Raw genomic sequence first — 11,993 nt, 5'->3', positions numbered from 1 at the left:
GAGATTGGGTTATGCAGAAGCCTCGCTCGCCCTGCATCAAATTCAAACCATTTTCTGCTTATTCAACCACTGAGAATAGCACCGCCTCGTTACGGCTGCAGACGGAGCTCAGAGGCGCTGTGAAGCAGGCGGCCGGGGCGCGGCGGCTCCTGACCCTTCCGCCGTGCTATCAATAGATGGCAGCAAGAAGCTCCGTCTCTCCCGAGCGCCGCGCGAGGAACATACTCCCGGCGGGAACACAGGACCAGCTTTCCAACAGAGTGCACGCAGCAGGTGTTAACAGCCTCGGCCCATCACGGAATGGCTCGGTGCACGCTGGCAACAAAGCAGAAGTATGGAGATGGCCCTTCAGTAAAATGTTTGCAGTACATTTGGAACCGGTCAATAACAGGAACTGAAATAAAGTTCCCGCTTGAAACTTTACTGGTGTGGGTGGAAGTCCTAAAATGGTGTATAGCAATGAGAGAAAGCAATAGTCGAACCAGGTCAGGATGCCCTTTGCAACAAATTAAACCACAAGTTTTAACTCGCAAGCGGTGAGACTTTGGAATAGCCCACTACACAATTTGACCAGTTTGTGTGTTTAGTAGAAAGATGCAACTTATATTACATGAAAATTTGAATGTGCATTAAAAAAAACTTCTCCCTAGAAAAGATGAGTCTTTCAGGAGTGTCTCAAAATTACTGCGTCTCCCCACCCCCCTTGCACTCAATGTGACTCTTTTTCTTTGTCTGGACCAAATTTTTAGCTTCCTGTTTTGTCACTTCCTCTCTTCAAAAATATACTTTTCAAGATAATACTTTTTCTGTTCACAGAATGTCTCTTTAATCACAAATAACATTTCCTCACTCTCCACACAGGACACCCCCCTCTCTCTCCCTCCCCCCCCCCCCCCATATCATTTCTTAACGTTCCTTTTTCCTGTCTGTTTTTCCTTTCATTCATTTCTCATGCTCTTAGAGTGAAAACCTTCACATTAAATCATCTCTTTGCAGTCCCGCATGTTGTAAATTCACGGAGTTGGACAGATTATGAAAACTGGCCAAGGGATCTGGTGATCTCTGAAGGATGTGTGAAATGGGAATATGACTGAGCCTTGCTGCTGCCATACAAATGGAGATGCTGCGATGGGACTGCTAGGGAGACACTTTTTACTATGATGTTTGATATATCTGCTCATAAATGTAAATATTTATGCTACAAAACTATTAAAGCAGATCATTAATAATTTTTTTCACACAAAGGATGTTTCAATATAATATCCTGAACAGATAATATCCAGTAAAAGAGGAAAAGATACCTTCTTCAAAGCATTCAGACTAAGAATCTTGAATATCATTGTTCAATTTCAATATTAAAAGGACTCAGAACACTGAATTCAAGACCTTTAATTTCCTGCACCATGCTATATACTTTCAAGAAGTAATTTTGCAAAAGAAGAAAAATATTTTGCTATTCTTTTCAGCAGCTGATCTTTTATTTCTGCTTAAGGCCTCCCAAGTTCTGGAGCAATTAGCAATTTCTTGCACAGATATTGACTGAGTTAAAATGCAAAGTCTGCAGCATCGCTTCTGGATGCCTAAAATCAGTCCTAATGTCAGCAACAGGGGTAGTGCCATTCATATCCATTAGAGTTCTTTCAGTCTGCTGTATGTCTACAGCAGAAAGTGCTATGAGTGCCAACATTAAATTCTGGCTTCTAATCAACAGTGTCATAGTATGCTTGTTAGGTCTTATGATAAGTTGAGCTTGAAGCAGATGGCTACACTCATGGAGGGATCTAACATTTTCATTTTGTGGTCAAGGTTGGGGAATATATGTGCTGGACAAGGTGGAAATGCTTCAGCACATCACCCAGCCCTCCCAGCAGGTTTAAGAACTCTTTTCTCTCTCTCTCTTTTTTTTTTTTTTTTTTTTTTTTTTTTAACTTTTTCTTTGCCTCTTTAAGATAAACCTAGTTCACCATGGATTGAAGCCTGTATCATCCACTTGCTTTATGGGCTCTTCTGACTTCACTGGTCACAATCCCTCTCAGAATTCCTTTGGGGATTTCAAAATCATGTAGTTAACATCACCTTGTCTTTAAATTTAGCTAGATGACATCAGGCTTGTTTTCTTGAAGCTTTTTTTTCCCCAGTCTTTCATGCAAAAGCCAAATATTCAGACTCACCACAGAACTCCTTCCTTGTTTTTACCCTGGCAGAGTAGCACTCAAGTATTCTTTCAGTCATCTCCAAGCACGTTTAGCTAAGCTTCAGGTTGGGGAGGACTTTCTGCCAAGATGAAAAGAGGCAAAAGAGAGTCATGAGATAAAGTGGAAAAGATTTCCTCAGAAGGGTGAAAACCAACAGTTCTCCTGTGAAGTTCTGATAACAGGGAGATAGCCCAGGGCTGCAATCAGAGGTAAAAGCCCTCATGCTTGTTAATTTATTCTCCTTTTCTAAGCAACAGAGATCACTGCAGAAAGGTATGACTATGGAGATATGGATTGTTGAAGATAATTTATGGTATGCAATTCTATTTCAACTTATCAAAAATGTGCAGAGGAGGGAAGTGACACCTACACTTGCAGCCAGAGGGTGGCCATAGATCTATTTCTGCTGCACTGGAAGCTGCATCCCCCTCTCCTGTCACGATTATTTGCACATCCAGTACCCAGTCAAAGTGCAGTCACATCCTTGCTGTGTGGCAGCATCAGTCATGGGACTGTGGAGTGGGGGAGCAGGCAGAACAGCTAGCTCCTCTATTCGTCCTTGCAGGTCATGGGTGTTGCAGGTTGCACATCTGGCACATGTTGAAAAGAAGCATTGCTTTTCACACAGGGGGTATATGACTGGTCACAGCAGAGAAACTGCTGCAGAGACCTGGAAAGCTGCCAGCAGAAAGGACCTGAGGGTGCTGGTTGACAGTGGTAAAACATGAGCCAGTGGGTGCCCACGTGGCCAAGAAGGTCAATGGCATCCTGGCCTGTATCAGAAATTTTGTGGCCAGCAGGACCAGGGCAGTGATTGTCCCCCTGTGCTCGGCACTGGTGAGGCCACACCTCAAATCCTGCATCCAGTTCAGGCCCCTCACTACAAGAAGGACACTGAGGTGCTGCAGTGAGTCCAGAGAAGGGCAATGGAGCTGGTGAAGGGTCTGGAGCACAAGACTGATGAGGAGTGACTGTGGGACCTGGGGTTGTTTAGCCGGGAGCAAAGGAGGCTCAGGGATGTTATCACACTCTACAAGTTCTTGATAGGAGATTGTAGCCAGGTGGGAGTTGGTCTCTTCTCCCAAGTAAGAAGTGACAGGAAAATAGTAAGAAGCCTCAAGTTGTTCCAGAGGAGGTTTATACTGATTGTTAGGGAAAATTCCTTCCCAAAAGTGTTGTCAAGCATTGGAACAGGCTGGCCAGGGAAGAGGTTGAGTCACCATCCCTAGAGGTATTCAAAAGACATATAGATGTGACACTCGGGGACATAGTTTAGTGTTGGACTTCACAATGTTAGGTTTACTGTTGGACTAGGTGATCTTAAAGGTAATTTCCAACCTTAGCAATTCTGTAATTCTGTGAAATCAGAGCAGCTTCTGATTGACACCACATTATTTTGGATCTGTGAGCCCTTCCCAGACACAAAGACAGGAGACAGTTCTTAGATGCACAAAGGCAATGGCAACAGAATCACGCTGTAGAAGGGAGGAATTTTGCTATGAAGTGCATCTGGCACATGGACCATATCTCAACTAATACTGGTTTGATGAGCAAAAAATATGAAACTTATCTATCATTCTCAACAGGTTATATAACTAAAGGAAAGAAGAGTAATGTCAAAGGTTAACACAATGCACAGTCTTCACTTAAAGCTAATCCACTAAACAACATGCAGTCTATACCCTCCAGGAAAATATTTTCCATCATGGAGAATCTTTTCTACAAGAGTTAAGATGGTGTTCTGCAAGCCAGTAATAAGTTCTACTTCGTATTGCACACAATTAGAAATTGTTGCATAGATGAAAACTCTGTTTTGTTATGCTTTATAGATGCATATCAGTGAACTAATTTTGTTATTACTTAATCAAGGTAACAATTAAATTTCATTACCTAAAAAATTCCTTTTATACAGTGATCTTGAAGAAAAGGATGAATACTTTAGATGTTTGTATTAATCAGATCCTGTACCACACAGACCAATTTCAGCATGATTCCCCTAGCGATGATTCTGCAAACTGCATCTCACCTCCGGGTATTCGAGACAACCGTTGTACCAGATTCCCACTGCTTGTTTTATCTTCTTGCTGCTGTTTGCAGTCTTGTAGTCATACACAAGACTATTTAGGGGGAGACTGCAATAAGTGGAAGGGACAACCCTTCCCTGAGCCATTTTTACAAGGCTTATTCCCATCTCTTCTTCTCATTTCACCAGCAGAACAGGGAACACTGTGCCCAGGAATCAATTGCTGGGTAAGCAGCGGCACCTGCCACCTTCTATTGCCCCACACATGTTTAAGGTATTGTAGCCCCCTCGCTAAGTTACTGTGGGTCAGGCTGGTGATGTCTTCTGGTCTCTTTCTCATATTCTGCTAGCATGAACCATCTGTTTTCTGCAGAGATTTCAAATACTTTTCAAAGCTTTTAGAAAGAATAGATTTTATGTCTGAATAATATTCTGTGGTCTTATTTTCAATATGTATTGTGCCATATGTATTTTATCTAGGGGTTTTTTACCTTTTTAAATTTTTTTTAAATTTAGAACCACAAAGTTGTTGGGCCACTGCCAGCTTTTTCAATTCTTTAACCAGGCGTTTCTATGGAAAGGAGGTAGTTTGAATTGTAAAATTAGGTCCTACTCTTTACTCTTTTTTGTTTGTTTGTTTGTTTTGAAAAGAATTGGTTTAGGCATCACAACAGGTTGTGTGACATACTTCATTTTTCATCAGTTTCTTGCCTGGAGGCAGCAAGAACGCTTAAATTTGCAGAGTAAGTGGGGCAGATACAAGAGCCTTTATAAGTCATCAAGCTTCACTCAGTCCTTACTTCAGGGAGTTCCAAATAGCAACAGCATCACATCTTGTTTTCTTCATTCTTACTTATGACTCTTTCTACAATACCATAAATTTGCTTCTGCAAGGGAGCCAGAAAAAGAAGGATGAATTTGGTGGCAACAGACAGAAGCTGTCTTCTCAGAAACATGGCAGAGGTGTTAGGAGAGAATTTAATTAGCCCTCATAAAAAATTGAGAAAAAGTGGAAATAAATTTGTATTATTGTTCTTGGGAAAGGAAGAAACAGTGAAGTGGGATGGAGAGAAAAACACATTTTGGATCTATGAAGAAGGAATATGTGCTTTGTAACATTCTGTGAAGTAGCGTGGAAAGGATGGATTTACCATTTCCAAACATCCATGTGACCCTTTTTGAAGAAAACAATATTAGCATGCAGAGTGAGAGGAAAAATGATAATTTAGATGTCAAGGTGACAATTTTCTTTTGCTTTATGGAATTCTCTTGACACTGTATAGAAATCCATTAGCTACCCTGCTTATTATTCTAATACCTAAATTTTTCCATTCTGTTTAGTATTGCTAGTGAGACCTGCAGTATTTCTTATTCTGAAGGCCTTCAGATATTTTCAAGATGCAGTATTTCATTGTTATGAAATAACAATAAAAATATTTTAAAATAAGTGTGTGGTGTTAATCCTGTTACCATTTTCTCATTGTGTCCACAGTCAAGGTAAATGTAGTCATTATAAACTTATTTTCCCCATGACTTTGCTCAGAATGCTAAGAAAGTCTTATCACTTTATTTCTTTATCTTAGAATAAGGACAATTGTAAAACTGCAGAACTGACCTATGTAAGGCTTTTCAAGGACCAAGATGACAATGATGACCCTTGCTTGTTGTGGGCTTGCTGTGGGCCCACACAACTTGTTTTACAATAACCTTTAACCTGCAGAAAAATAAGATGGGGGAGAGAAAGAAGGAGAGAGAACGAAAGAAAGAATGAAAGAATGACAGAATGAAAGAAAGAAAGAAAGCTCAGTGACTTCACATTATCCCCTCCTTGTCTGGAAACCATAGAAACCAAACTGAAAGTACAGCCAAGAAGTTCGTCATTTGGCTATCTCTGGCTGATCTCCATGGAAACATTTCACTTTTTGTTGAAAGGAAAGATTTTCAAATCAGACAAATGGCCGCAGTCTGACGGGTTATGACATCTTTGGGAAGAATTTAAAGAACAAAAACAATGTCAAGTGTTCCTGTTTTACATACTTGTGTTACACTTTGCTTTCATGCTATTTTATTTAATTACAATTGCAGCTTTTCTTTCAGAGTTGTGTTTGCAAATCAGACATTACATTTGGGGAAAAAGGTAATACCCTGCCAACAAACCAGGGTCTATTCACTCTATTGTCCAATTTAGATGTTACTTGCTGTAAAATATAGAGATTATCCAATACCTTTTTTTTGCATGCTTTGCCTGGAAGACTGAATAGAGGTGTTGAATGTGTCGTAACAACTAAAACTGAGAGTTAAGAAAATGTTCAACACCAGCAAGTCACACCTCTCAGAGTTATCCTTTCAGGAACTCTGCAGAGCCAGGAAGGTACTTCTGCCTGCTTCCCACTGCTTACCTTTTGAATTACAATTAAAATAAACACTGGATGATCATGGAAAAATCTACAGACACAACAACTAATATGAAAGGCACTTCCATAGGACTCAAGGCTTTTATTGATCCCTCATAAGTCTTTGGGCACTTAGAGTACATGCCTGTGAGGGTGCTTTCATCAGAGGTAGAGAGGTGGAGTGACCTGAGGATCTTACAGAGGCTTCAGAGTATGGTCATATCCCATATGCATATGGTCGGTACCCAGCAGCTCAGCCACATCAGCAGCAAGGCTGCTCAGGGCACAAAAGAGAAGGCTCTGAAAGACTCCTCCTTTACAATGGCATTTAGTTGTATGTAGGTACCATCTACACTGTATCTACCACTGTGTGTAAGATGTGTCTAAGCAGTACAGATGCTCTGCTGAACTACAAATTCTGCACTGAAAATTAAAAAGTCTTGTTACAAAGTGATTTGAGGTACTAAACCATAATTCATTTGTCCTTAGGCAGTTCCAAGTTACTGCTGCAACTATTCTATCCTATTCTAAATTTTTACTTGCTTCTTTTACCAGTAGTACATATAGTATAAGTGAGAAGAGGGTAAATTTTTCTGCTAATTTAAATACACACAGAAGCTCCACTGCCAGAAAGCTCTTAGGCAACAAAGGAAGGAAAAATGCTGATGCCATCTTACCTTAAACAGAAAAAAGAAAAGAATCCACAGCCACCCTAACACTATTAAAGAATTATTCTGTTTATCATTGTGTACAGCTCAACAAAGTACAGTGCATATGGGATATGACTTACAGTCTTAGAAAAGCCTCTCAATTTCTCTGATTCATCATGCAATGAATATTATTTCCAACATTATTGCATTATGACTTAGCTAATGCCTCATGGTGGCAGTTTATTACACTGCTCCTATCAGTGACCTACCTGCAAAGAGATGGTGACAACAGAAATTAATGTAAGAGAAATGTCACCAGCAATGAAGAGACATCATCTGACTTCAGCTACAGACAAACTGTCACTGAACAAAAGAGAGAAAATATGCTGATGCTTTTTGAAAGACTGTCAAAAAGACTGCAATGAATTATAGAGACAGAAGTAAACAGAGCAGGAAACTCAAGGAAGTAATGAAAAAACATTCATTAAGAGAAAGTGATGGACAAAATATGGCTCTGCTGAAAGTTTTATCAAACAGTCAAAGTAAAATAATAGTCCAGAGACAAGAGCAAGAAGGTTATATCTACATAGTTAGAAGAAGTTACTTTACCAATATACAGATAAAGATTTGTATGAAAAAGATGACAGAATTTGGTCCAGAATATTCAAATCTGCTTAAGAAGTATTCTAAATATTTTGACCACATCTGGCTTCTCTGTACAGTTCAACAGTTAGGATCTAGAATATCATTGGGAAGATGCCCTTTGCATTAAAACCCCTCTAATACCAAAATATAATAAAACAGAATACAATAAAACAGTTGTGCAGGAGCAAACTACAGGATTTAGGTTAGGTTTGCTCAATGATCTTAAAGGATTTTTTTAACCTAAATGATTTTGTGATAAAGATGGTTAACAGTGGTATAGTTATTGCTCTCACTGCCCATAATTATGGTATGGATATGTCAGTTTTGTAGACTACTTGATCTGTTAACATATGGGAAGGCAGGGTGTCTATTATTTTAACAGGTATGGCAGATTGACATTTTCCAGCTTGATTCCACTGAAGTTTGGGTGACTTTTTTAATTGACTCTTGAGAATTCAAAATCAATCTCAGGAAATTTTTGAAGTTGTTTTGTATGGGGAAAAAAAAGGCATTTTCTATTTGTGCTTATGTGGATTAACTGCCCAAACCCCAGAAGAAAGGTGATTGACTTAATAGTACCCAACAACGTCAATCTAAAAGCTGTCTTTGTGTCCTGATGCATATACAGAAAAAAGGGGCTGTAGGCAAGGCATCCAACTTGTTCTGTTCAGCACTGCTGCTTCCCAGAGTATCGGTTTCAAGAGATCCATGGATCAGCTGGAGAGAACCTAGAGGAAGACAAGAAAAATAATCAGAGGGTTACAAAATGTCCTAGAGGGAATGATTGAATTAATTGCAGCTACTTAGTTTGGAGAGAAGAAAGCTAGAAAGAGACTGAGCAGCCTTCTGATATGCAAAATCTTCTTGTAAGGAGAATAGATCAATCTGTTTTCTGTGTCCATTGCAGGAAAGTCAAGGAACAACAGACTTATACTGCACCTGGGGGATTTGGTCTAGAGATCAAGAGAGATGTGTTTCTAGCCTTAAGCATTGTCATACTTTTCCTAATAGAAATAGAGAAATTTCCTTCACTAGCAGTTTTTGAGACCACATCACACAAACATCTGTCAGGAACTACTTATACCTAATAGGTACTGCTTGAGCCAGAAGAACTGGATACATCAGAGTTTACCTGCTTTACTCTGGAGGCCAGAGCCACAGACCCCTTCGATGGCAACTGAGGCACAGGGCAAACTTGATTCCCTTCTTTAACCGGGAAAGCCAAAGGGGAACTCATCACTTACTTGTAAACCACTGGTCACGTTATTTCAGCTGTGCCAGACTAGACAGCCTCCCCAGGTCCTTAGACCTTGTTTCCTACAATATTCCAAAATGAGGAATTGGGAGTGGTAGAAACAGAGCATTTCAGCTTTTTAACATGTGACAAAGCAATCACACTTGAAACTTGAATTCTAGTATGAAAACAAGACTTAGAAATCAGGTGAAAATAGATTTGGATTAAGATAATTTAGGGAACTTTAAGTATCCTATGTGGCATAGCTGTTAGAAATTTTTTTTAAAAATCCTCCTCTGGATGCTTACTTGCAAGTCACCTCTTTGTATGAAAAATAAAGGATACAACAGCATCTCCCCACGCCTCCTCTGTCAGGCCTTTCCCTTTCCCTCCAGTAGGACAGGAGGCTGCATGAGCTCCTAGGACATTGACAATCCTTGAAGGCAGTAAATATTCCTTCAGCAATAAAAAGCCAGGCAGTAGTGATATAGGGCAACCAATAATTACTGTGCAATTTAGATAAAGCACCCTTCAAATGCTAATTTAAAAAAAAAAAAATTATTATGCTTCAAAAACTATGAATGTGCATCACTACAGGGTAGTTTTAGACTAGAATTTCCTGGATTTCTATATTTAATAATTACACTTCTATTGTTCTTGCCTCAATTGAAACTATTTTGTGGCTACTAAGACCACCCTCGCATGAGCCTCTTCTTTGCTTTCACACAAAAATATGAAAATTTCCCCTTGACTTTTCTTGCTGTAGCTTGTAATAGAACTGCATCTGGAAACATCGTACCATATTCTTATACTACTTTTACAGCAGGAACTGCTAAGTACTTTGGCTCGCTTACAAATTCCTCAATTCACTAAGATATAATTGTGCTGTGATTCATGCCTTTGCTAAATCTATGCAAGTTGTGGGCATGATTATTAACATCACATTAAACCCTAGAACTAAAGAGATTAGCAAACAGATTTTTTTTTCCTGGACATTGGCACTTGGGAGATAAATTACACTGTCAAAATGTTTAAGGAAAACAAAGCACAATTATGACAGAAATGCTTTTATTTTACAGATTGCTCTATTTTGAAAGAGTTCTGCAATTGTTATATGGCAAAATATAGCATAATTTGAGCATTTGTTTATCCATGGAACAGCACAAGCACAGCATAAAACAACCTTAAGTGTTCAATTCAGGAACTTACAGTATTATTTCTTAATTTCAATAGAATTTCACACTCAGAATGTTATAAGCCTCTGTAGTGACATACAAATAGGCCACTGTATGTCACCTTGTAATTTCTGTGAAGACCATAACATGTCTTTGAACTGCAACCATTGGGCCACACATGGCCTCACTGACTTCATTTCAAATTTAAGTTTTGCTCGGTTTCAAATTTAAACTACTGCCTTTTCTTATGAGTTTTTCTGCTGACTGGTATCTCTTCCCAGCACACGTATGCATCAGCTATGATCAAATAATCATTCAACTACACTAAAAATCATGGGCTCTTACTTTTCATTTCTAGGCAGATTTTTATTTTTTTTCCCACATCCTCTAAATATTTTGCTCAGCAGATTTTTTTCTAGGATACTGCAGATTTTCCAAGGAGGGAAGGGGTAAATTAGGAAACTGTCAGCCAGGGTAGAAGGGGTGAATTAAATTGGTAACAACACATGCCATTGACTTCACAAAACTCTAAAGTGTGTTAAAGAGTAACAGGAATTATACTGTGGCTGCAGAATATTGTCACCGCAGCTTCTCAGGAATTTCTCATGTAAATTTACAGAGGAATTCCAGCGGAGAAGGGAAGTCTGACAAGAAATAACAGCTTAAACTTTTTAAATGGAAAATTTGATGACCAGGATGTCTTGCCAGGCCAGTTGATGGTGGCAGAGATAACCTTCTTAAATAGTTCTAAAAATTTATTTTTTATGTCCTTTCTCAGCAAGATCATTGCAGAGAGCTGTGCTAAAAAATTGTGGTTAGGGAAAAATTATACTATATGCATCATCCATCACTAGGAATCTCTGTTAATATGATGATACAAGCAATCTAAACTAAACAAAGATTCTGATGCATTTATCATCATTTATTTTGTCACATGCATAAAACAAATAGATGAATAAAAAATACTTATCTCTAAAGCCACTAAGGAAATTTGCCTTATTAATAGTGCCTTGAGGTTTGAAATAAATGCTGTGTTACTGTTACCCCTTTTACAAGTAAATCCTATTACTTAAAAAATAAATAATTGAAGCACATCAGTGCCTCTAGTCACTAATCACTCACATCTAAGAGCTTTCTTGTGGCAATTGATTGTCTTGGTAGTTATACACGAAAATATTTTCAGATAAAATGTACTTAAATGCTTTTGGCACAGAACAAAGGAGATGAAAATACTTTTACGTTGTTTTTGTCAGAAAATTGTAACATCAAGACTACACAGATTTTTGGTGTCTGATAATAGGAGCAGATCAAGGCTCACTCCTAATAAGGTAAAATATTGCATTCAGATGTTCAGCACACTGAATACACACCCATACACAAGAGAGACTTGCAGAGATTTTGGAGCTACCTTGTGCAGGAATATAATTCACTTTAGAGAAGCTCTGAGATAAGAGGACTAGCAAGAGTCTGGAGAGATGGGAGCTTGCTTTCTGAATGTCCAGCCTGAGCAGCTGGTTATCGTCGCCACCACAGATGGGTGGGAAGGGGAACCATGCCCACAGTGGCCCACAGGCTTAGGGACAGGTCTTGGGGCTCAGGTCTGGCCAGGGCAGAGCAGGAGGCACAGGGACTGGCATTAAGCAGTTGTGGTTGTCATTGTTAAGGATGCGGGACACGG

The 11,993-nt window shown here is 39.2% G+C and overlaps 1 long non-coding RNA gene across 1 annotated transcript; it reads right to left on the bottom strand.

Moving 5' to 3' along the window:
- Positions 1-229: 229 nt before the first annotated feature.
- On the bottom strand, positions 230-7,723 carry LOC104690650. The gene is made up of 3 exons (XR_002045911.3): positions 5,834-7,723; positions 2,172-2,274; positions 230-315 (listed from the first exon to the last, which is right to left on the bottom strand). It is a non-coding gene; the product is annotated as an uncharacterized LOC104690650 (long non-coding RNA).
- Positions 7,724-11,993: the final 4,270 nt, after the last annotated feature.

This window comes from Corvus cornix, chromosome 4 (genome assembly GCF_000738735.6).
Source record: "Corvus cornix cornix isolate S_Up_H32 chromosome 4, ASM73873v5, whole genome shotgun sequence".
In the NCBI taxonomy this organism is placed as follows: domain Eukaryota; kingdom Metazoa; phylum Chordata; class Aves; order Passeriformes; family Corvidae; genus Corvus; species Corvus cornix.
Note: the sequence above shows the minus strand (reverse complement) of the source record. Positions and strands in the feature narration are given on the sequence as shown.